Here is a 25,634-nt window from a genome sequence, read left to right as displayed (position 1 = left end):
GACAACAGGAAGTGAGATGAAATCTACCCCTAGGAAGGGAAATACTCTCCTGTAAGAGTTAATATGGGAAAAACATTTCTCCTTTCCATTGATGCTTTATCACCAATCCTTGTTTCACAAAAACACCCAAATTTTCAAAAAACATTTGTCACTGGGACAAAAAGTGAGGTGAAATTGTCAGAGAGGATCCCAGAGCAGGATTGTCGTCGGGCACTCTGGTGTGCGCCGCTTCGCGCCGACCCACGCTGGCGCGCCATTGTGCGGGCGTGTGAGGGCGCGCGCCTGTGCGCGTCGGCGTGCGCGCACGGTGTTTTCCGCCAATTGCCCTATTTAGTCTGCTGGTGCATTGTGCTCAGTGCTGTCCGATCTTCAGCTTCCTGTTCCTGTACTTCCTGTTTACCTGCCTGAAGGTCTGATCTCCCTGTGACCCGGCTTGTCTACTGGATTCTCCCCTGCTATCTGCCTGCTTCTGACCCCGGCCTGCCTTCAACTTTGAACCTGCCTGATCCCTTGTAACGTGCTGACCGCCTGCTGCCAACCCTGCCTGTGACCTGGACTTTGAATATGCCTACTCCTCTGTACTGTGCTGACCGCCTGCTGCCAACTCTGTTTGTGACCGGACCTGCCTGCCCTGCTCCTGTTCTGCACCAGTTAAACTGTGCTTCAGCCTGCCAAGTACCTCCCATCTGCTTGCACCAGGATCTTGGGCCTTAGCCTCACAAGTCACCCGCCAGGCTCTCATACCACTCTGCACTCCCGTGCCTTCTGTTTGCTCTGTCAGGGGCCAGGAACCAGATACGTACGGGAGGCCTTCCCCTGCTATATCGGGTTCGTCAGTCAGGTACGTGAAAGTCGGACAGAAATCTTCTGAAGAGGAGCACAGACAGCAAAACAAATGTCACAGGGGTGATAACCCTTCCCTATGTTTTCCAAAAAGCTTAAAATAGATTTTTTGGCTGGAGCTAAACACAATAAAAATGTACCAGTTCAAAATTACAAACAGATTCTACTTAACAACAAACCTACAGTCCCTGTCTTGTTTGCACCGCCTGTATACTTCTGTTCAGAATACAGAGCCTGTATACTGCTGTTTCCTTTTTTAATTTGGGTGCGGGGTTCCCCTTAATATCCATACAAGACCCAAAGGGCCTGGTAATGGACTGGGGGGTACCCATGCCGTTTGTCTCACTGATTTTCATCCATATTGCCAGGACCCGACATTAAACCCGCAAGCAGTTTTAAATGACTTTTTTTCCCTTTAAAAATGACATTTTGTGCAGGGACTGTTCTAAGCACGGGAAACACGCGCCACTTTACAGGCATACTATAGACACCCCCCACAGGTACGATATTTAAAGGAATATTTCACTTTTTTTTTTTTTTACTTTAAGCATCATTAAAGTCACTGCTCCCGAAAAAACGTCCGGTTTTAAAAGTTTTTTTTGCATTGATACATGTCCCCTGGGGCAGGACCCGGGTCCTCAAACCCTTTTTAGGACAATACCATGCAAATTAGCCTCTAAAATGAGCAGTTTTGATTTTGAACGTTCAAGTCCCATAGACGTCAATGGGGTTCTAACGTTCATGTGAATTTTCGGTCCGTTTGCAGGTTCTGGTGCGAACCAAACCGGGGGGGTGTTCGGCTTATCCCTAGTGGGGATCATGGAATTCTTCTCAATTAGACACCTTCTGTCACATAGTGGTGTTTCATTATTGGATTGGGACTGTCATTTTCATTATATGCACTCAAAGTAGACTTTTAATTTTTTTCTATATTTTCATGTTTTTTTCACTATTGCACCAAATTGGTGTGTTTTGCACAATATTATTTTTAGCGCTGCAAATTATTTTTATGAATAAATAAAAGCTGATCATTTGTAAACACTCATTCAGTGGTAAATAGTCTGCCTCATCAGTGTTAACAGATACATTTGCAGGAGAGCTTGTTCTTTAAAAAACAGGACTTCTAAGAATTGCTAAGCTGCAATATAATAAATGTTTGCTTTTGGGTTTAATACCACTTTAAGAGCCATATTTTGTAGAGTGTGAAAGAGACGTATCAATTAGAAGACTAAACAGAACTATAATGGTAGCTTTGGGTAGGCTTGGGAAGAGTAAACCCTTCTGTCAATTTTGTATTGCTGGCCATGACCCAGTTTGGGAGATTTGAGAGTTGTCACCACTGGGACAGGACATCAGATAGTAATCATAACCTAACAGAGGTTGTAATCCCCTGTTAGGTTATTGTTGCAGTCTCTGTAACTACTAGAGAGATTTCACACAATTTCCTCTCTCAGCAAGAAGTGAGGGTAAATCTCCCCAGTGGGACAAATGTGCACAAATTAAAACCTGAGAGCTAATTAGGGCTGAAACCAGTGGCAGCCCGTCCATGAGGGGTGCCCGGGCACTGCCCCCTCTCTCCTCGCCACCCCCTATATGCAATGGAATAGCCATTGAATAGCATGAATCTATCTATCCATTTATGCATAGCATTAATCTATCCATGGCCGCCCCCTATTCATGCGTCCGGCCCCTTTCGGGTCACCGGGTACAGCGGCCAGGGTTTTTTTGAAGCACCTGATTAGAGCCCTAGGCTCTAATAGGCTTCAAAATAGGGTGGACTCAGGATGCTGATGATGCGTCCAGAGACCACCCAGGTGTTTTGCAACAGCAAATTAACATTCGTGTTGCAACACTGATCCTCCTCCCAGCCAATAGGGAAGCGGGACTGATACCCGTCACCCAAACGGCTTAAAGGACAGGCGATCCTATTGGACGTCTAGGAGGAGGGGAGGAGATGCACAGCGGAAACAAGGAGGAGAAGAGCAGCCCAGTCCCCGTCCCCGCTGCTGCTGCATGGATGCCCGATCCCCACCACCGCTCCATGGACGCCTGGTCCTTGCCGTTGATCCGTGAATGCCTGGTCCTTGACGCCGCTGCATGGATGCCCGATCTCCGCCACCGCTCCACGGATGACCGGTCCCCGCCGCCTAGATGGGGTTGGCCTGACAGACAGCGGGGTGGGGGGTTTGAGTTTGCCGCGGGGGGGGTTCGGTTGTTTGCTGCCCCCCCAAACAAAAAAACACCAGCCGCCACTGGCTGAAACAACTAATTGATTAATCGATGACTAATCGATTATGAAAATAGATTTCAACTTCTAGATTTCAACTTCTTTCATAAACGAATAGATGAACATAAACAGCGCTTGTGGGATGCAAACCACACAAGTGAGGTCACAAGAGGGGAGTGTGGCACACGGTACCAGCAATATTTTTGGAGCACATATGCACTTTGTAATTTGTTATATTCATCCTTCATGTATTGATGTTTTGATGGTTTATCACTGCGAGTATACAGTATACTTAATAATTTTTTTGGACACTTAATTTATTTGCACTTTATCAAGTTGCTTAGTTTCACCTTTCGGATGATATTCGGAGTCGGATGATATTTACCAGATTCAACCTCTAATAGTATATACAGTATATCTCTTCTGTCTGTTCTCACAGTGGATTAGAGATTTTGCTCCCTAACCATATAGTTGGTTATTTATATTTACAACTGCATAGAGATATTTAGGAATAAATTCCCTTTTTTTTTTAAACTTTACATATTAACTAAATTATACACCGCACTTTTTTTAAGGTTATTATCCAATTAATCGAAACAATAATAGGCCAACTAATCGTTTATGAAAGTAATCGTTAGTTGCAGCCCTAGTGCTAACTAGGGTTGCCACCTTTTCATCAAGCCAAACCCGAACACTTTAGAGGTGCACGGCATGTTTTCTTTTTTGAGTATACACTATAACATTGTAAAATACCTGGGACACTTTTGGGTGCCCCAAGGAGAGTAGTAATGCAGCTTAGTGCGCCACAGTGATTGTGGCCAAATTGTGGCTCCATTCACACCTAGGAGCTTCAGATTGTGGGCGGGATCACTGCGATTGCTGCAAATCACAGGATGCGTTCGCAATCCCATTACTTTCAATGGCACCCCAATCGCGGCACGATTTTGCCACGATTGTCGGCCAACAAATTGAGGAAAAATCATGCAAACAGAATTGCGGGATGCCTATCACCCAAAAGAAGTTTCTATTCCGCTCGCGATCCGGACTGCCTAGTTGTGAATAGAGCCTGTGAGTCATATACACAGAATGCAGGGGACAGGAGTGTGTAATGCATATTAGGAGCCATGAGTACAAAACAAAAAAAGTGCAGGAGTCAGGAGTGTGTAACGCACAGTGTAGGGCTAAGAAGAGTGCAAAATTCCCTCCCCGAGCAATACTCTCCCCCACTTTACCCTTTCATCAAAAATCCCCACACCCTCTCCTGCAAAAAAAAATCCAGCATTAATCTTTATGCTCACCCTCCACCAGCAAAAAACAATTCTCCCCCTCCCAGAACAACCCCCCCCCAAACAAATCTTCTTCCCCCTTCCACAGCACAACTCGCTGTCCACTATCCCCTAAATCCCCAGTCCCAACACAAGCCCCCCTTTTTCCTCATTCCAGCACTTATCCTCACCCCCTCCTAATACAAATCATCTTCTTTCCCTACCAGCACAAATCCTCCCCCCCCCCCCAAGGCCGCCGACAGGGGGTACCAGAGGGCTACCCCGTGTAGGGGTCCCCAGCACACAGGGGGCCCCAGACAGCAGAGGGATAGGTGCAGCGAGGTAGAGAACAATTACAGAGGAGACTAACTGGAAGGGAGAGAGAGGTGCCAGGTAGCCGCTGGTGCAGTCGTTTTTAATAAATTAAATGTTTAAAAAGAATCTGTATGGAAACTCACATATGTCAGAGCGGTAGGCATATCACAGTCTGTGAAGTCCACTGTCAGCATTCTCCCGATCTTCTACAGGAGGCCCAGTGGTACTCCCTGTCAGTAGCACTGGTGTCTGGGTCTCAGGCAGAGGGAAACCTGGACACAGCTTACAAAACCCGAACTGTCCGGGTCAAAACCAGACAGGTGGCAATCCTAGTGCTAACCCTTCCTTGCTGTGTCCAACACCAGAATAGAATGTTTTGCTAGAGTTGGGCAATAAGGTTATGAAATGACAATGCCTCTCTTAAACCATCCGTATTTACTATAACTGCGCCCCCACCTCAAAAGAAAATTACATTTCCTTTACTTACAGATGCAGTTTATAAGCTTCTACAAATGTAGCTTTTGTTAATAATCACTTTAAGAAATGTCCAGGATTTTAAACAGCTTATTGAATTATCCTACTAGGAACAGTTCTGTTCCTGTGCTGGGAATAGTACAGTTCACCTTGTCTGATATTGTATTATCCAACATGAAAAGGAACATTTTCATACAGCCAAGTTGGCTCTATTTTTGGCCATGTATACACAATAATTTTTTTTCTACCCTAAAATTGCACTCCAGATATGAAAGCAGCAGCCAACACATGCAGTAAAGCTTCTGGGAAAGGTTAAAAGAACTGACCTGGTGTAATATAAAAGGGATTTAATAAACAAAATTAATTGAAATGCACTCACAAGTGTAGGAAATGTGCAGTGCCCATCGGTTGTTCAGTAGACATCTTCTGAACATGAAAAATTCAGAGGAGCTTTGGTGCCCTACAAAATCATCTGTAGCCATAGCCTGAACTTGCAGTCTTTTTTTTTCTCCCACCCCGCAGCTCAGAAAAACAAGGAGGTGAGCTGTGGGATGGGAATGACCCAGCCCAGAGTTCAGTCAAGTAAGAAAAGAGCACGAGTTTGAAATTCAGCTACTGATGAGTTCAGAGGATGTTGAAGTTCATCTTTTCTGAACAGCAGACCACAGCTGGATCCACTGGGCAGGTGAATCAAAGACAAGCCATCATAAGAAAACATGCAAGGGGAGTGAAGTTCTTCCTCAAGGTCCATTCCTATAGTGCAGTCAGCAGAACTTCCCTTAAAGTGTATCTATGGTCAAAATGTCAATTAATGTCATCTGGGCGCATAAACAGCCCAGAGTCTGTCATCGCCTGTTGTCACTGCCTAAACAATATGGTGGCCTCTCGATACCAGATATGCAAAAATAGTTCCGTCATGTGGATATCAAGCTCTGGCCGCAACTAGACAGAGCTCAGAGTCAGATACCGCTTTGTAGATAGCCGTGGTGCTACACAGACTTGCCCTCTTCTCTCAAGGCACACCCCCTAATAGGGCATACAGCATACATCTGCTCCTCGCTTCTCTCCACCACTTCTCTAGCCCCTGGCTACTCTCCTCTCTTCCCAAGTTTATGTAACCTGTGGTTCACTTTTTGCTGTCAGATGCTTGGCCTTCCATACAGACTTTGATGGATCCCACAAGACCTTTTAACCTGGATTCTTGGAGGGCCTTGCAGCTCCATAATTTTTTCAGCTCTTTTCCCTCTCCATGAAACTATCGACATCGGCTGACTACATTGGAGGACTATTGTACTGAACAAGGTATACTACCTCATGCTCTTTCCAAGGTTTACTCCTTGTTAGTAGTTCCCCTAGATGATTTCCAGTTGCCCTATCTTGAGAAGTGGGTAGGACTTTTTCAATTGACCAAAGGAACAAAATCAATCAGTATGCTTTGAAATCCTCTATTTGAACAAGGATCCAGGAAAACAACTTCAAAATTTTAACCCCATGGTATCATACCTCTTCTAGTCTTCATAAATACTTTCTGACCGCTGCGGATTGCTGATGAAGATGTGGAGTGAGGGACACTGTTGCACATCTTTTGGTCCTGCCCCAAACTGAGGCTACCACATTCCTGAGAATCCAACCTTTTTCCTCCTTCATGTCTCGAATATACCGGCCAGTTTATACTTCGCCATCTTATTAACGCCGCCAAATCATGCATCTTTACCAAATGGAAAGACTCATAACCTCCTATCCATCTGACTTTTGCTTAAGAGAGTTGAAGGACTAAATCAGATGGAAGACCTTGTTCTTCCTGCGCAACATAAACGCAAGGTGCACTCTAAAACCTGGACCTTATGGACCATGTTTGTCTATTCAGAGGAGGGCAAGGCGCTCTTTGACGTGGGTTCCGCTGGCTGATGAGTGCTTGTGGTACCTTCCATCCATATGCACCAATGTCACCCCTCTCCTTTCGCCCTCTCCTATTGTTCTACCTTTTCTAGTAAAATACTTGCAGTATCCTCCTTTGCCAAGCCTATGTTTATACAATATTTACCTACATATACGGTGACGATCCCTCTATTTTTACTTGGTGATGAATTATCTAACTTTTATTATCAGATTCTGTCTGTGTGGATTTTGTCTTTTTTTTCAGTCCTTTTTTTGTCCTCTTTTATCATTCTGCATTGTTTACATGAATGTCAGGAGATCTTTGAGCTATATTGTACTATACAGTATATTGTGTTATTTTACGATGTCTTGCTATGTTGGGGATTGCTGCTCATAAATAAAGAATTTGTAAAAAAAATAAGTAAATTAATACTGTTAATGCTGTGATTGTGCTGTCTGCGGCGTACGTTCTCTGATCGCTGATCTGATCACAAATCAGGGGAATAGGGCCAATCACAGCAGCCCTTTACCACATGATCAGCTATGTTCAGTGACAGCTGATCATGATGTAAACACAAGCCGGTTATTGCCTTTCCTTTCCTCACTCTGACAGCATGAGAAGGGGAGAAAAGAGCCAATAACCGGTTTGTGCTAAAGGGACATCTGATCATCAGTGCAATCCCAACACTTCAAACAAGTGCTGCCTAATCATGCCCACTCGTGTGGCCAATCAGTGCCTACTCAACAGTGCCCCCTATCAGTGCCCATCAGTGCAGCCTCATCAACGCACATCAGTGAAGGTGAAAAATTACCTCTTTGCAAAGTTTATAGCAAACTATGAAAAATGTTTATTTTTTCAAAATTTTCTGTCTTTTTTTGTCTGTTTAGCAAAAGATAAAAAACCCAGTGGCGATTAAATACCACCAAGAGAAAGCCCTATTTGTGTGAAAAAAATGATAAAAATGTAATTTGGGTACAGTGTTGCATGACCGCACAATTGTCATTCAAATTGTGACAGTGCTGAAAGCTGAAAATTGACCTGGGCAGGAAGGGGGTGAAAGTGTCCAGTAGGCAAGTGGTTAAAGGAGAAATATATGCAAAACGTTTATTTCACTTTGGATAGAACAAGGGAGGGTTATAACCCCTGTCAGATTTTTTTCTCACCATCTGTGTCCCATTTCAGAGTTTTTCCTTCACTTCCTGTCCCATAGCCAAACAAGAATGAGAAGAAATCCCTGCAAATTAGGGGAATCTCTTGGGGACCCCAGATCACCAGAATTAGTGTCCTAATTGGAAGATTTCCCCTCTATTGCTTTTCTGGGGATTTTCTTTTACTTTCACTTTCAGTGATAAGATTCGTAAACAAGACAAATAGAGAGGGTGAATCTCCTTAATGGGAGCCACAGAAAGCAATAAAAACTGAGAGGGTTTCTAATCTCTCTCTACTCGTATACTCGGGCCTAATCTTGGGATACATTGGCTCAATAAAAACCATCTGACGTTCGGACCGTGTGTATGTCGTTCTTTTCGTTTGGCCGGCTTCTGTCAACGAGCATGCCGGAAAACTAGCAGCCAACTAACTCCCGATTAACACTCTCAGTTAATGGCGGAGAGCGCTGATCATAGTGTTCTGGTGGGGGGGAGGGGTGGGGAGCAGCTTCCTATGAGGGCACTGGAGCCGAGTCACAGCTTGTTGTATCCATTCAGACATGGAGCCCCGCCCCCTCTATCCCCTGATTGGCTGACTGACTTTGATTGACAGCCGCGGGAGCCAATGGCGGTGCTGATGCAAATAAAAGGTTTTTTATCTTAATGCATAGAATGCATTAAGATAAAAAAAAATTCTGCCTTTACAACTCCTTTAAGGGTACATGCTGATTGGAATCAATTTATATCACACTTCGATTATGTTAGATTTGCTGGGATTTAAAATGTATGTTACCTTACATATATTTTTTCCTGTGTGTGTTCACATACAGGTGCATCTCAAAAAATTTGAATACCATCAAAAAGTTAATTTATTTCTGTAATTCAGTTCAAAAAGTGAAACTCGTATATTATATAGATTCATTACACACAAAGTGATATATTTCAAGTATTTCTTTCTTTTAATTTTGATAATTATGGCTTATAGCTAGTGAAAACCCACAATTCAGTATCTCAAAAAATTTTAATATTGTGAAAAAGTTCAATATTGTAGACTCATGATGTCACACTGTAATCAGCTAATTCAAATATACATATATTGGTGTGCTGAAATCAACCTCCCACCCTACTAAATATAAGTGAATATAAACTAGGTGAACCATATTAAAACCAATATATAACAAGTGCTTCACAATATATACAAAACACACCAAATAAGGGAATCAAATAGCCCCTATATGTGCAAGGTTAGCCCTAAAGATGCCAAGGTAAACAATATGATGCACCAAATAAAAATAAAATTAAAAGATACAAAATAAAAATTATATATAAATAATAATGAGAGCAGATTAAAGTAATATATCACTGTCAATGGATAAGCGGGATCAGTCCCACAATAAAACTGTCCAATCTTAAGCTTTTAAACTTGCTTGCTGTTCCACTCCACCATTTCAGCAATGTTTTACATGAAATAAATGAAAAAAACGCATCATTGTGCAATGATACAAGTTGCATGGATCAATAATAGTAATTTGAATCCACTCACATTTGTGTAGTAGCAATAACGCTTGTGTAAAAATAGTCAGACGTTTGACACCGCTCTTCATACAGCATCTGCTGTGCTGACAATAACATTAGATGCCGTCACTGGCTCCTCCTCCCGACGTGTTGCGTCACATGTCACGTGACTTTCTCAAGAAAGTCACGTGACATATGACGTTGCATCAGCAGGAGGAGCTAGTGACGGCATGTAAAACATTGCTGAAATGGTGAAGTGGAACAGTAAGCAAGTTTACAAGCTTAAGATTGGACAGTCTTATTGTGGCACTGATCCCGCTTATCCATTAGAGGTGATTTATTACTTTTATCTGCTCTCATTATTATTTATATATCATTTTTATTTTGTATCTTTTAATTTTATTTTTATTTGGTGCATCATGTTGTTTACCTTGGCATCTTTTGGGCGTGGCTACACGGCAATCATAGACGTCTGTTAGAGGGAGATTTGACGATTGACGGAGCAGAGACCAGCTGAGAAACGTGAGCTGTGAACAGGTGAGACGATCGCCGGCATTCACACTCCCTGGGTCCGCTGTGGCCGTCCTGTGCTAGTGCTACTGCGTGCTCTGCTGTGCTTTGCTGTGATACAGTTTCATTTTGCTGTGAAGTGCCTAGTGATTTTACTTAACATGTGAGTGTATATGTGTGGATTTTATTTTGGAATTAAATGTTTTAAAACGTTATTACGCCATCTGGAGCATGTTCGGTGCACTTAGCAGTGGATACTGGTGGTCGCATGTTAACCCCCATGATAGTGGGTTGAGGCGTGTTGCCGGCTAAGCACAAGAGTGTGAGGCCTTATCAGCTGGTGAGTGTGCAATTCACATGGGAGTGGAATCACGTCACTGAGGAGTGGTGTACACGGTGCAACAACATTTGTAGATTGAAGACACCTGCACTTTTGGAATTTTTTTTCTTCATTATTCAACTTTTTTTCTGAATCACCTCACATTGATGTGGACTTGGTTTGCTGTCTGATTTTATATGTTTTTTCACTTCATTTTTGGAAGGGTTCCGTATGTCTAGCATTACGATACTGGACTTTTTCACTCTTCACGAGGTGCTATTAGTAGCAATTTATATATTATATAATATTATTTTTATTGATGTTACCTTATATCACTAGGTCATTTATATGTATATCACACTAACAACTGATGCTTTTTTTGTGTGGGCATTATTATTAATCAACAAGGATAGCCGCAGCCTTGAGCATATTAAAGCAAAGGCCATTCAAAACTTTGGAGGAGATTCACAAGGAGTGGACTGCAGCTGGTGTCAGTGCTTCAAGAGCCACCACACGTATCGGAAGCATGGGCTACAACTGTTGCATTCCTTTTGTCAAGCCACTCCTGAACCAGAGACAATGTCAGAAGTGTCTTACCTGGGCTAAAGAGAAAAAGGACTGTACTGTTGCTCAGTTATCCAAAGTCCTCTTTTCGGATGAAAGTTAATTTTGCATTTAATTTGGAAATCAAGGTCCCAGAGTCTGGAGGAAGAGGCCAAGAAACCAAGTTGCATGAGGTCCAGTGTGAAGTTTCCACAGTCAGTGATGATTTGGGGAGACACGTCATCTGTTGGTGTTGGTCCACTGTGTTTCATCAAGTCCAAAGTCAGCGCAGCCTTCTACCATGAAATTCTAGAGCACTTTATGCTGTCCTCTGCTGACCAGCTTTATGGAGATGCTGATTTCATTTTCCAGCAGGACTTGGCACCTGCCCACACTGCCAAAAGTACCAATACCTGGTTTAATGATCATGGTATCACTGTGCTTGATTGATCAGCAAACTCACCTGACCTAAACCCCATAGATAATCGGTGGGGTATTGTCAAGAAGAAGATGAGAGACACCAGACCCAACAATGCCGACGAGTTGAAGACCGCTATCAAAACAACCTGGTCTTCCATAACACCTGAGCAGCGCCACTGGCTGATCACCACCATGCCAGGCCACATTGATGAAGTAAATCATACAAACGGAGCCCCGATCAAGTACTGAGTACATACTATACTGTACATGGACATACTTTTCAGTAAGCCAACATTTCTGTATAAAAATTCCTGTTTTTATTGGTCATTATGTAATATTCAAGTTTTCTGAGATACCGAAGTTTAGGCTTTCACTAGCTGTAAGCCATAATCATCAAAAGTAAACAAAGACATGCTTGATATATATCACTGTGTGTAATAAATCTATATAATATTTGAGTTTTACTTTTTGAATTGAATTACTGAAACTAATTAACTTTTTGATTATATTCCAATTTTTTTGAGATGCACCTGTATGTGTATTGTATCAATTATAGTCTCTATCATTTTCATGTACTTCTTCCATTTGAAGCTCCTGGTTAATCCTTTCAGGCACCTTTCTTCCTTGTTTTAAACTGACCAAACAAAACAGAGAAGCTAACCTGTTCTTGCTGGTCAGTTTACGTCATTAGGCTGGCCATTCAGAGGTACAGGACACTGTGCAGACAGACAGCATGCCTGTATTGGGTAGTCTGCTCAGTCACCACACTCCCCAACCAATCACAGCCTGCTCAAACACAGAATGAATCTTGCCTAAGGCTGAACAGACTATGAAATACAGGCATGATGTGTGTCTGCACAGTGTCCTGTAAGCCTGCTCCCCCATCAGAGATACATGGTCATATGACAGAACTTTTTAACCTTGTAAAAAAAGGTAAGAAAGATAATTTATGAAACTAACTTAGCAAAAGCAGTTATGGATATAACTGTATGGTTCACAATTACTTTACTCTAAAATGAACACAGGTGCACTATACACTACTGAGCATAACCCCCCCCCCCCCGGTTATACTGGTGTAATTTCTCATGCGTTTTGACAGTTTCAATTCGCATGACAAGTCGCACCCCATTGTAAGCAATAGAACCGTTCAAATTGCGGTGACTAATGTCACAGCGACTTTGAAATAGGTTCCTGCACTACTTTTTGCCGATTTCATTGTGACTTGCATAGACTTCTGTTAAACAAAGTTGCAAGCTGCAATGAAATCAGAGGTGCAAATTGCACTGATCTGCGGCTTTAAAATTGTGCTGAATTAGCGCTATTTCAAAGCTGCACCGGTGTAAACCAGGGCTAATTTGTACTAATTGGAGATGAAAGTAGTGTGTCCAAACTATGGTTTGTGCATATTCACAGTTTACCGCACTACCTTTTACATTTGCACTATAAATGATCTATAAAATGACCCTTGGCAAGTGCACCCAAATGCAAACTCCATGCAAATGCAGTCTAACTATCAGTATACTACATTATATACACTCTCAGTGATATGTTTCTAAGGTAATAAGACAAAGATTTATAAATGTATTCCATGTAGTACAGCCATAGGAGGATGTATAACCATTTTTTTTCTTGCGGATTAGGCAGAATGTTATCCCATTACAACAGGGGGGATTTAGTACATGTCATGCTGGGCCTTGTAATCCCCTGGCGTAGAGAGCCAGAGATTGCCATAAACAGAGGAGGATCTGTAGGACTACAAGTAGGTGATGCTGAAGCTTGTAGTCCCCCAGCTGACAGCAAGTCATAGGTTACCCACAGACTAAGGAATGTCTATACCTTGGCAGTGACTCACCTGGATGACCAGACTGGTCCAGCCTTCTTCTTGGGTTTACATGCTAGTTTCTTGTACTCCATCCAGCCACTGACCAGTTCCTGCAGGATGACCATATAGAGGAGGAAGATGAGGATGCGGGGATCTATTTGGGGGTGCTTGGAGTCCATCTCCCCTGCCATGGCAGACAACAGAGGTGGATGATGAGCTGTGTAGATGTGGTCGCTGCACAGGAGACGGAGGATGAGGAAGAATCATGAATGATGTAGAAGCCCCCCCCAGGGGATGGGGGGGAGGAGGATGCTACAAGGAGCAGACATGTATTTAACAGAGGCTGCATCTGTCCTGTGTGTTTCCAGAGCATTGTCTGCATTATAATTAATCTGCTCTTTTCTCACATCCACCAATCATGTGGCTCTCTCATGCCTTCTGCAACGCTAATTCTCTGCATACCACCCCTGCTATAAGCTCCCACTGACATAGAGTACTTGTATACTGTATGTTATTCATTTATATAGAGCCAGCATGTTTCACAGCTTTACATTTCTCCAGCTCTGATATATTCCGCAGTACTGTACCGAGAACACTGAACCATTTACATCCTCCAGAGACTAGAGGAGCTTACACTCTAATGTTCCACCACTGTTTTTAATATACATTTATATAGCTCTGATATATTCTGCAATATTGTACAGAGAATACTGACCCGGTTACATCAATCTCTGCACCAGAGGAGCTTACGCTCTAATGTTCCATCACAGTCACATGGCAATATTATTATACATTGATATACAGGAGATCTTATATATTCCGCAATGCTGTACAAAGAACACTGAGTCAGTTACATCAACTTCTGCACCAGAGATGCGCTCACTCTAATGTTCCATCACAGTCACACACTGTTATCTATATACAGTATCTCACAAAAGTGAGTACACCCCTCACATTTTTGTAAATATTTTATTATATCTTTTCATGTGACAACACTGAAGAAATTACACTTTACTACAATGTAAAGTAGTGAGTGTACAGCTTGTATAACAGTGTAAATTTGCTCTCCCCTCAAAATAACTCAACACACAGCCATTAATGTCTAAACCGCTGGCAACAAAAATGAGTACACACCTAAGTGAAAATGTCCAAATTGGGCCCAATTAGCCATTTTCCCTCCCCAGTGTCATGTGACTCATTAGTGTTACAAGGTCTCAGGTGTGAATGGGGAGCAGGTGTGTTAAATTTGGTGTTATCACTCTCACTCTCTCATACTGGTCACTGGAAGTTCAACTTCATGACACCTCATGGCAAAGAACTTTCTGAGGATCTAAAAAAAAAGAATTGTTGCTCTACATAAAGATGGCCTAGACTATAAGAAGATTGCAAAGACCCTGAAACTGAGCAGCAGCACGGTGGCCAAGACCATACGGTGGTTTAACAGGACAGGTTCCACTCAGAACAGGCCTCGCCATGGTCGATCAAAGAAGTTGAGTACATGTGCTCAGCATCATATCCAGAGGTTGTCTTTGGGAAATAGACGTATTCTCACCTATGAACCTACGCTGCTAAAATTCTCCACGTGTTGCTCTGCAGAACTTGGGTCTTGAGCTCAGCTTCCATCAGGGCTATATCTGCTAGGAGTTGGTATATCCTCTATGTTTGTATGGGTTGCCTGTATTTGCTTACCAGAACTCAGGATCATAACTGTAGGTTCTCCAAACTGTCAGCTAATTAATGAGGAAAAGGGAGTCACTCTGTGCATATGCCATATTAACTCATTAGCTGAGAACACAGAGGAGGATCTGGGGAATGTTTGATGGAGGACACCTTGTCTCACTGCTCATCTACTATCTACTATGGCCAGGGTAAAGGATCAGAGGCTGCCTACAGTCACCTTCCTACTGGGCAAGAAGTCAGTTGTGTGTAGAAATGTTTCCATTTAATCCAGAACTAGCAAACACAATTCTGCTTAGTCAGTCTTGTGATCCAGACAACCCTAACAGAGAGCAAAGCCTGGTGCTGGATGTGACTGATACTCGACTAGTGCATTAGAAGCACAGCTTGGTCAAGAACACACCACCAGCCTGCTGAGTGGACAATGAAAGAACAGCAGCACACTAAAGAGCTCAACCTTTTGCAAGCTCTCCTCCTTTTTTCTATGAACACGTTGTATAAACTGGCTTCAACTGCTGCCCCTCCCCCCTCAGTCTGAATGCTGCTGTGCAGAGGAACACAGTTGGATGATATCAACATAGCATTAGGTGCTTACTTTCTACATTTAATACTATTGCATTAATGGTGTTGCCTATACTTCGGATATAATTACTTTTTAAAGTGAAACTAAACTTACCTCTGTTCCCTATACTGGTGTCAACGTCTCCTTCTGGGTTTGGCATATAGCCGCGCACATGGGGTGTGTCAGATGTGCCTGGGCACACCCTAATCACCTCATGCAGCACTGATTCCCCCTGCTGTATTGGTGCAGATTACTCTCTGTGTTCCTTCATAACTGAAGCATAATAAACTGTATTTACTATGCTTCCGTTTGTGAATGAACAGGATTCCGATCAGCACAGAACTTTTCTCACTCATTCACTTTCCAGTGCAGTTGAGGTTGCAGAGAAAAAGACTGTGGAATCTCTGTCTTCAGTCTTTTTCTTCTGCTCAAACGTAAGACATCAGGGGTCTGATTAGACTCATGATATTTCAGCAAAGTCCCCCAACGGGGCTCCTAAAAAAAAAATTGGAAAAATAAATAAATAATAATAATAATGTTGTAAAAAGTACAAAAAAAATGATTAAAAAAAAAAAAAAAAAAAACTACCGATACCATCCACAGCCCTACTGACACAGTCTACTGCTCTACTAACACCATCCTCTGCCCTTATGACAAAGTCCACTGTTGTACTGACTGACACCATCCACTGCCCCACTGACACCAACCTCTACAGTACATATAATATACACACACACAAGCATGTGTATTTGAGCTCTGGGTGCGCACCCTAATGCAATAGGATGTGCACACCTATGGTTTGGTTCCTACAGCTATCTTGATTGGCTAACTTGGGAAGATGTCACTCCTGTGCATACAATACTGGGATTGTACACTGGGCTGTGCATGCACACCTCAGTATACACACTAAAGAAAATTGCTAACAGAAAGGTAGGTATATATATTATTATACGTAATAAAAAAACCTTCCTGATTGCAATTGTTTGTTTATTAGCTACAGTTCTGCTTTAAAGTGGAGTTCCACCCAAAAATGGAACTTCCACTTTTTGGAATCCTCCCCCCTCCGGTGTCACATTTGGCACCTTTCAGGGGGGAGGAGGGAGCAGATACCTGTCTAATACAGGTATTTGCTCCCACTTTCTGGCATAGATCACAGCGGCGCTTGCGGTGACCTATGCCACTTCCGGCGCCTACCCCGTCCTCCCCCGCTGTATTCTGGGAGACACACAGGTCCCAGAACACAGCAGGGACCTGAGAGGACACGCAGCGCGACTCGCGCATGTGCAGTAGGGAACCAGGAAGTGAAGCCGCACGGCTTCACTTCCTTATTCCCTTACCGAGGATGGCGGTGGCAGCAGCCGAGAGCCGAAGGACGGATTGGCTTTGGCTGCCGACATCGCGGGCTCCCTGGACAGGTAAGTGTCCATATATTAAAAGTCAGCAGCTGCAGTATTTGTAGCTGCTGGCTTTTAATTTTTTTTTTTCAGCGGACCTCCGCTTTAAGTCCATTAAATTAGATGTACTACTACTTGATTACGTGGCAGTCTTGACCCCCTGTAGTCATAAGTTCCTAGGAGAGGCTGAGCGGGGTCAGTATAGAGGGGTGGACTGATTGAGTGCTAGGAGATCCAGTTCCCATGGTAACAGCAGTTGCCAAGCATAGGCATGTCTCACCTTGGTTTGCTGCCACACAGCAGTTACAGTCATCCCCCTCCCCCCTGGCATGTGCCCTAGATGTCTGTGTGTCACAGTCACTACACAGCCGTCTCGTCTGATAACTTACAGCTAGATCAATATTCAGCACTGTGCCGAGTGACAACATACATTGTACTCCATGGTGCCCACATCTCACCACCATAGGCAATGCACATTGTACAGCAAGGATTGGCAGTGTACTGTATGCAGAGATCTATGCCCAGGACTTCATGTCAGCTGATTTCTATATTGCAATATTATTTGTCATAATTCAGCAGCATATCGACTTCAGTAGTAAAATGTTAAAGCAGACCTAGCATCAGAAAGGTTTCTCATGTCATGTGCATGCTACCTGATATATAAATGTTAAACTTTGAGGAATGTATAACCTCTCACAGAGATCAGTCTGGCAATGTATTCCATGCTTTTCTCTCCATAAGGACAGAGCCATCTTTGTTCAGGCATCATCCATGGTCAGCATCTACTTCCTGCACTTATGCCGCGTACACACGATCGGAATTTCCGCCAGCAAAAGATTGAGAGCAGGTTTTCTATTTTTCCGACAGAAAAAGTTCCTATCGGAAATTCCGATCGTCTGTAGCAATTCCGACACGCAAAATTCCTACGCATGCTTGGAAACAATTCGACGCATGCTCAGAAGCATTGAACTTCATTTTCTTGGCTCGTCGTAGTGTTGTACGTCACCATGTTCTTGGCGGTCGAAAGTTCAGAGAACTTGTGTGACTGTGAGTATGCAAGGCAAGCTTGAGCGGAATTCCGTTGGAAAAACCATCCAAGTTTTTTCCGACGAAAACTCTGATCGTGTGTATGCGGTATAAGATGGTGGCTCAAAGATGATGCACACATGTAAACTCTGGTGCCTGTGCAGTTCTAGGCTGTGTTCACAAATGTCTGACAGAGATCATCTGCTCCTGCTGCAGCTTCTCACCTTATGGCTTGCTACAAAGTACAATGTACAGTCTAAGTGATCACTGGGGAAGAGGAGACCAGCAAAATGCTTCTTCCTTCCTGCAGCAGACTGGTGACATCATCTCAATCAAAGCAAAGTCACTGACAGAAGGACAGCTTTCCAATGATAAAGGGCAATTTGTATATTCTTTATGTGGAATTGTACACTTACAGTGCCTTGAAAAAGTATTCATACCCTTTGAAATGTTCCACATTTAGTCATGTTACAACCAAAAACGTAAATGTATTTTATTGGGATTTTATGTCATAGACCAACACAAAATGGCACATAATTGTGAAGTAGGAGGAAAATGATAAATGGTCTTCAACATTTTTTACAAATAAATATGTGAAAAGTGCGTGTATTTGCATTCAGCCCCCCCCCCCCCCCCACCCAAGTCAATACTTTGTAGAACCACCTTTCACTGCAATTACAGCTGCAAGTCTTTTTGGGGATGTCTCTACCAGCTTTGCAGATCTAGAGAGTGACATTTTTGCCCATTCTTCTTTGCAAAATAGCTCAAGCTCTGTCAGATTGGATGGAGAGCGTCTGTGAACAGCAATTTTCAAGTCTTTCCACAGATTCTCAATTAGATTTAGGTCTGGACTTTGACTGGGCCATTCTAACACATGAATATGCTTTGATCTAAACCATTCCATTGTAGCTCTGGCTGTATGTTTAGGGTCGTTGTCCTGTTGGAAGATGAAAACTACAATCGTATACCGCACTGTCCATAAGTACAAGGGTAGCAGCCAGCACAGCAGTGATTCAAAATGCAGAGATAAATATGTTAAAGTGCAGCACTAAAATATGAGTACAATTATTTTGAATAAAATGTACAAAAATAAATGTCCATGTAGCGCTCTACCGCTGAAATCTTATGGGTTACTTGTTAGGTGAAGTTAGATTTGCCTCTGTTCAAGCTTGGCTGAATTGCGTGTAGTTCCACACTGTGCCGGTGGGTGTTGTTGTCACCATGGGCTGGTGTTGGAAAGACAACGTGTTGAAGCGTATGAGTGCTCCTCTGTCCCGGAGATAACTCCGTGGAGGTGGTCCTCCGAGTTGCATTCTGGGAGAGGGTATTTATGGGACAGATGCCATGTTTAGGGGTTCATTTTCAGCCACCTGCTGGCCCTCCTGGCCGACAGGTATGTGTTAAGAGTACCACCTTGTGGCGGAGGCCCACGTCGCTGTGGCGTGTGGGTGGGCCCAGAAGCCTGTCTGGGGCTTACAACAGCAGCAGAGGAATGGTCCTGAGCTGTCTATCCTGAGTGAAGAAGCTGGACAACCAGGGAGATCCCAGGGGAGGACCCGTCATGGAAGGATCATGCAGAGTGCTGGTCTTGGGAGGGGCCTGGTGACTCGGTTGGAGGACGTATCCTGAAGTAATCTTACTGCATAGTACTGCCGGGTTGGCTTAAAGGTTCAAGTACTGTGTCTGACATTCATCGCAAACCAATACATCCTATGGCAGAGGATCGTACGGGTTTTATTCCAAACAAGTCTGTGGCAGAGACTTTTGTTCGTGCTGCGTACTGGCTGCTAGGCAAGTGAATGAATGAATGATTTGTAGAGCGCTGCAAATGCAAACTGAATCGCCTCAAGGCGCTAGATGCGTTCTCTGTTGTCAGCTTTTTAGAAAAGAAAGGTCTTTAGTTTTTTCCTGAAGGTCTGATGGTTTTCTTCCATGCGGATGTGGGTCGGAAGAGCGTTCCATAGTCGAGGTCCTTGGACTCTGAATCTTCGTTCTCCCTTTGCTTTGTAGCAGTATTTGGGAATGATGAGGAGGTTTTGGTTAGCTGATCGAAGACTGCGATTAGGTGTGTAGTGTTTTATTTTCTCCCGGAGATATAGCGGAGCGTTTCCTTGTATGCATTTGTGGGTGAGGCAGAGGGTCTTGAATGTGATCCGATTCTTTATGGTTAGCCAGTGTAGGCACTTTAGGGATGGGGAAATAGATTCCCAGGGTTTTTTTCCTGTTAACAGTCTTGCCCCCGTGTTTTGGATGAGTTGCAAGCGCGCAAGCTGATATTGGGGTAGTCCTACATAGAGCGAAATTGCGTAGTCGAGTCGGGAATTGATGATTGTTCCCACAACTGCCGCTATGTCCTCTTCTGGGATGAAGGGGATGAGTCTACGTAGCAGGCGGAGGAGATGGTGGGATCCGCTAACTACTGATCCTATTTGTGCATCCATTGTCATTCCTGAGTCAAAGATGACTCCGAGACTCTTGGCTTTGGTGCTTGGAGCAATGGTCTGTCCGAGGATGGCGGGAGGTGTCCACGGAGTCTTAATTTTGGAATTTTTGTTAGCGTGTAGGAGAAGAAGTTCTGTTTTTGAATCATTGAGCTTGAGGGAGCTGATGGTCATCCAGTCATCTATTAAAGTGAGGCACTTCTCTAATTGCTCATGATTGTTTTTCTGTCCGGTGATGCGAAGGTAGAGTTGGGTGTCATCAGCGTATGAGTGGAAGCAAAGGTCCGTTTTCCTGATGATATTGAGAAGTGGGCGGATTTAGATGTTGAATAGCACTGGTGACAGGGGTGAGCCCTGAGGGACTCCGCAGGAGACTGCCCAGGTTTCCGAGGTGAATATTCCTAGTTTCACTATCTGAGAGCGAATCTCTAAGAAGGATGCAAACCATTTTAGAGCAGGAACTGTAGCTCCTGCAACTTCTGAGAGGCGGACAAGTAAAGTATTGTGGTCCACTGTATCGAATGCTGCGCTGAGGTCTAACAGTACCAGGAGACATGATTCTCCGTCATCTGCTGCTTCAAGGGCGTCGTCCCATATTTTGAGGAGTGCTGTTTCTGTGCCATGGCCCGGGCAGAAGCCTGATTGCAGAGGGTCCAGGAGTTGGTGTGTGTCCAGGTGGCGTTGTAGCTGCTGTACTACTGCTTTCTCCATAATCTTGGAGATGGTGTTGAGGCTTGTTATCGGTCTGCGGCAGTTAGGGTCCTTAGTGTCGAGATTGGGTTTCTTTAGCAGGGGTTTGACGATGCCTTGCTTGAGGGAGGTTGGCACAGTCCCTTCTTTGAATGATTGATTTATGAGGTGTGTTAGGGTAGGGGCCAAGATGTCGGAACATTCTTTCAGGAGTTTTGCGGGAATTATGTCGTTTGGTGAAGTGCTGTCTCGAAGGCTTCTGATGATGTTTATAGTCGTGTCAGTGGTGATTGGGGACAAAGAGAAATTCGGTGGTTGTGTGATGTTCGTGTCGATATCCTCTTTTTGCTTTGGTTGAGTGAGGTTGGTTGTTCTTTTCTGATGAATTGATTTCCGAATGTTGTCGATTTTGTCGATGAAGAAGTCTGATAACTCATTGCAGAATTCTTGAGTATCGTTTGCTGGGGGCTCTAAGCAGGTCGGGTTCATTGACTGAGTGACTATTTTGAAAAGTTCCCGCGGACGGTTTAGGGCAGTTGAGATGGTGTCCGAGAAATGTTCTTTTTTGGCTTTGAAGGTTGCCTTGTGGTATTTCACAGTGAGTGCTTTGTAGTTAGTATGGTTTTCCTTGGTAGGATTTCTTCTCCATGCTCTTTCAGCTCTTCTAAGTTCTTGCTTGAGTAGGGTGAGAGTGCCATTAAACCATCTCAAGTTTTTTTTGCGGATGGGTGTTCTGCGTTTTGGCGCCACTGAGTCTGCTGTTTGTAGTAATATCTTGTTTAGGGAGTTGAGTGTTTGTTCCGTTGAGAGGTTTGAGTTTAGCAAAAGTATTTTGTTTGATAATGTGGTTTTGAAGAGTTCGGAGTGTAGTTTCTTCTGAGATCTATTCCAGTTTGTTGTTGTTGCGCGTTTCTGTTTTTGGAGGGTGGTGATTTTAAATTGGATAGCGTGGTGGTCTGTCCACGGTAGTGGAGTGTTGTCAAGTATGTTGATGTCCATATTCTGTTTGAAGATGAGGTCTAGAGTGTGTCCTGAACCGTGCGTGGGAGCATTTATCAGCTGTTGAAGGCCTAGTTCTTCCATTTGGTTGACGCAAGCTGTTGCGATAAAGTCTTGGGCAGAGTTTGCCCAGAGGTTAAAATCCCCAAGTACCAGAAGGTTTTTGGTTTTCAGGGTGTGTATTGAGAAGAATTCAGTGAGTGGAGTAAGGAGATTGGTCTTTGGTCCTGGTGGTCTGTAGCATAGTAGTATGTGAATGGTGTCTTGAGGTGTTTGAAGATGCAGTGAGAGTGTTTCCATGAAAGGCACTGAGTTCTGTAAAGTTGGTTTGGTAAACCCAAAGTGCGATTTGAAAATCACTGCTAGGCCTCCTCCTTTTTTTCCTATTCTATGCTCAGTTAGGATACTGTAGTTCTCGTGCACCAATTCAGTTAGGATGGTGTTGCAGTCAGGTGTTAGCCAGCTTTCTGTAATGAAGAGGCAATCAATGTTGTTTTCGATGATAAAGTCGTGGATTTCCAGCCTGTGCTTGACTGCAGATCTGGTGTTGATCAGGGCGCATGCTAGTTGTTGTGGTTGGATCGATGTCTCCCTGTATTTGATGGTTGATTGTGGGTTGGCCCTTAGTAATTGTTCTTTTTTTAGTCTTTTTTGAGTGGCGGTTGGTAAGGGTGAGGCAGTGTTTCTTAGCCTGTAGAGGGCGTCTGCTGTGTATTTGAAGTTGCACATGATGAGGAAGAGAGAGTTGTTGAAGGAAGGGTAATCTAATGATGGTACTGATGTAGCGATGACGAGCTTGCTGGAGGATGGAGGGATCAGATGGCTACCACTGCTTCTGGAGTGGTGTGGGTGACGGGCTGAATGTTGGTGCGGAGGTCCTGGAGGAGGTGAGGCTGCCTACCACCCTCTTGTTGATCCAGAGGAAGGCGAAAAACCTCCAGCTGCGATGGCCAATTGTGCAGCAGAGGAAAAAATTCCTTCCTGACCCCCCGAGGGGCGATCGGACTCGGGCCCCTGGATCAACTGCTAGTGTACCCCTGGTGGCTTACCTGTAGGATGGTGGGTGATGCGGTGTCTGCGTCTAGGATGATCTGAGGTGGACTGGCCTCTGGTGAATAACCAGTGCCCCCTACAGTGAGGTCCAGTAGCAGGAGGGTGTTTCCAGGTGTGGAGGGGGCACGGGGCTCTGTTGGACGAGAGTGGGAGGGGGGAGTTGGCTGGCTGGCCGGAGCTAGGCCGCAGCCGTGGTCTGTCCCACCGAATCTAGCGGCTAGAACGGGGTGATTAGACTGCGGCTGCGGTGGTGTCCCGGGGGGGCTACAAAAGAGGGGCTGTGGGATGGTGGGTCCAATCGGGAGGTGTCGCGGCCGGAGTGCTAGTGGCCTCAGGAGGGAGGACCAAGATGCTGTACCGTTCGGCACTGAGGTGTACCAAGATGGCCGCCGGCTAGGCCCGACCCGCGGGCTGGCCGATGATAGGGAGTACCAAGATGGCCGCTGGCTAGGCCCGAGCCGCGGGCTGTCCTAGCGTGGTTACCCGGACCGTCTGATGATGGTGGGTGGATAGATCCGGTGAGGATAAGCCGAACAGGAGGGGGGGGGGCGCGGGCCCGCCGGTCGAGCTACCAGTCGGTTGTTGTGAGGAGCGGCAGTGATGTGCTGCCAGGCTAGCAGCCGGAGCCGCGGAGCGTCCTGAGCGGCCGGCCGGCTGGCTGAACGCGGCACCCGGATGTAGGTCAGTGTGCGGAGGAGGGAGAAGGTGTCCCGGTGTACCGCTGCAGGGGGAGTCAGGGATGGATCGAAGGATCCAAGGATGGGTGCCGGATGGCCGGAGCTGGGTGACCGGATGGCCGGAGCTGTTGTGGGGAGCGGCGGTGATGTGCTGCCGGGCTAGCAGAGTGTCCTGAGCGGCCGGCCGGCTGGCTGAACACGGCCCCTGGATGTAGGTCAGTGTGCGGAGGAGGGAGAGGGGGTCCCGGTGTACCGCACTGCCAGCACTGTCAGCCTATCCAGGCGGGCAAAGATTGAATCCAACAAGGGGAGTGCATTCAATTACAAGTGTTTTTCCATTCCAACATTCCAAAGAATGTTCTAAAGAATACTAAGGAAAGGTATTTGAGCTTCCCTGCAACTTTCCTTCTACCTCTTTCCTGCTACTTCCTTTATTACTTGTTCATTAAAGCATTGGAAAATATACTCAAGTGTTTGGTGCCTACATCGTCCAGAGGTAAACTCAACGGGACCCTAGACCCGGTGGCGGTGAAACAGAGGTATCGAGAGTGAAGGTAACAGCCCACTTTAAACCAGCAGCTCCATCGAGAGTTGGTGCTACATCCATAAGTGAAAATATGGGGACCAATATAGGTCCTAATAGTGATAAACCAAAAAGTAGTCCAGTGAAATGAAAAAAACAATCCAGGTGTATCAACGCAATAATATGTCAGACTGTAAGTGTCACATAATTAGTGTAAATTGATAGAAGATCCACCACCAAAGTCACCAATCGCTTACCGGAATGATTGAACATACACATGCTGTGAGCCTGAACCATCCCTGGTACCTCACAAAAGCCTGATTGACTCATTAGGTGTACAACTATTTGAGTTCAATCATTCCGGTAAGCGATTGGTGACATATTATTGCTTTGATACACCTGGATTGTTTTTTTCATTTCACTGGGCTACTTTTTGGTTTATCACTATTAGGACCTATATTGGTCCCCATATTTTCACTTATGGACATTTATTTTTGTACATTTTATTCAAAATAATTGTACTCATATTTTAGCGCTGCACTTTACTTTAACATATTTATCTCTGTTGGAAGATGAACACTCGCCCCAGTCTAAGGGTCTGGAGCGCTCTGGAGCTGGTTTTCATCAAGAATGTCTCTGTACATTGCTGTTCAATGCCTATATAGATCTAGGTTGGAGTTCTCGGTTTTAGTCTGACCATACACTGAGCAAATTTTGGACAGTTCCTGATTAAGTGGCTGAAATTCGCTCAGTTTACGGACCTGTTGGTGGCCTCGACATCCCTTGATTGAAATTTCAAGGATCTGATTGGCTGAACAGCACCTGGATCCAATCGGATGCAAGCGCTGTTCAGGGAGTTTAACAGTTGTCACAGCCAATGACCAAACCACAACAGCTGGAGTGAGAGATTCATCCATTCATGCTGTATATGGATGGTGTACATAGGAATCTGCTCCATTTTGTAATCTCTATATGGCCAGCTTTAAAAATACATGAACTGTCTCAAACCCTCTGATAACAGCAGGAGTGTGTTATATGAGGCTGTTATGCATACTAAGGAGCTGGAAGGGAACAGTCAATTCTCTCCCTGTACCCTCCAGCTAAAGCGTGGGGGTGAAAGTAAGTGGAGCGGTATAAGAAACAGAATACGATCCTCCATAAACCTCTTGTGCCGTTATGACTATGTGACCGCTCTGATTCGGGTCTGTCCGGTGTGATCGGTTCCGTAGATCTCTGTAGCCGATCTACAATATTCTTCAATCTCAGCCACGTGCAGCTCTGATCGCTCAGCTGTGGGCACAACAACCCCGCC

The 25,634-nt window shown here is 44.5% G+C and overlaps 1 long non-coding RNA gene across 1 annotated transcript in view; it reads right to left on the bottom strand.

Annotated features, from left to right (window-relative positions):
* LOC141108263 (uncharacterized) overlaps positions 1-13,763 on the bottom strand; it is a 35,346-nt gene extending 21,583 nt beyond the window's left edge. Inside the window, exon 1 of the long non-coding RNA XR_012236044.1 lies at positions 13,311-13,763. This is a non-coding gene — a long non-coding RNA (uncharacterized lncRNA). The remainder of the gene's footprint in view (positions 1-13,310) is intronic.
* Between the last annotated feature and the right edge of the window lie 11,871 nt (positions 13,764-25,634).

The sequence above is a fragment of the Aquarana catesbeiana genome, linkage group LG09, assembly GCF_042186555.1.
Source record: "Aquarana catesbeiana isolate 2022-GZ linkage group LG09, ASM4218655v1, whole genome shotgun sequence".
In the NCBI taxonomy this organism is placed as follows: Eukaryota; Metazoa; Chordata; class Amphibia; order Anura; family Ranidae; genus Aquarana; species Aquarana catesbeiana.
Note: the sequence above shows the minus strand (reverse complement) of the source record. Positions and strands in the feature narration are given on the sequence as shown.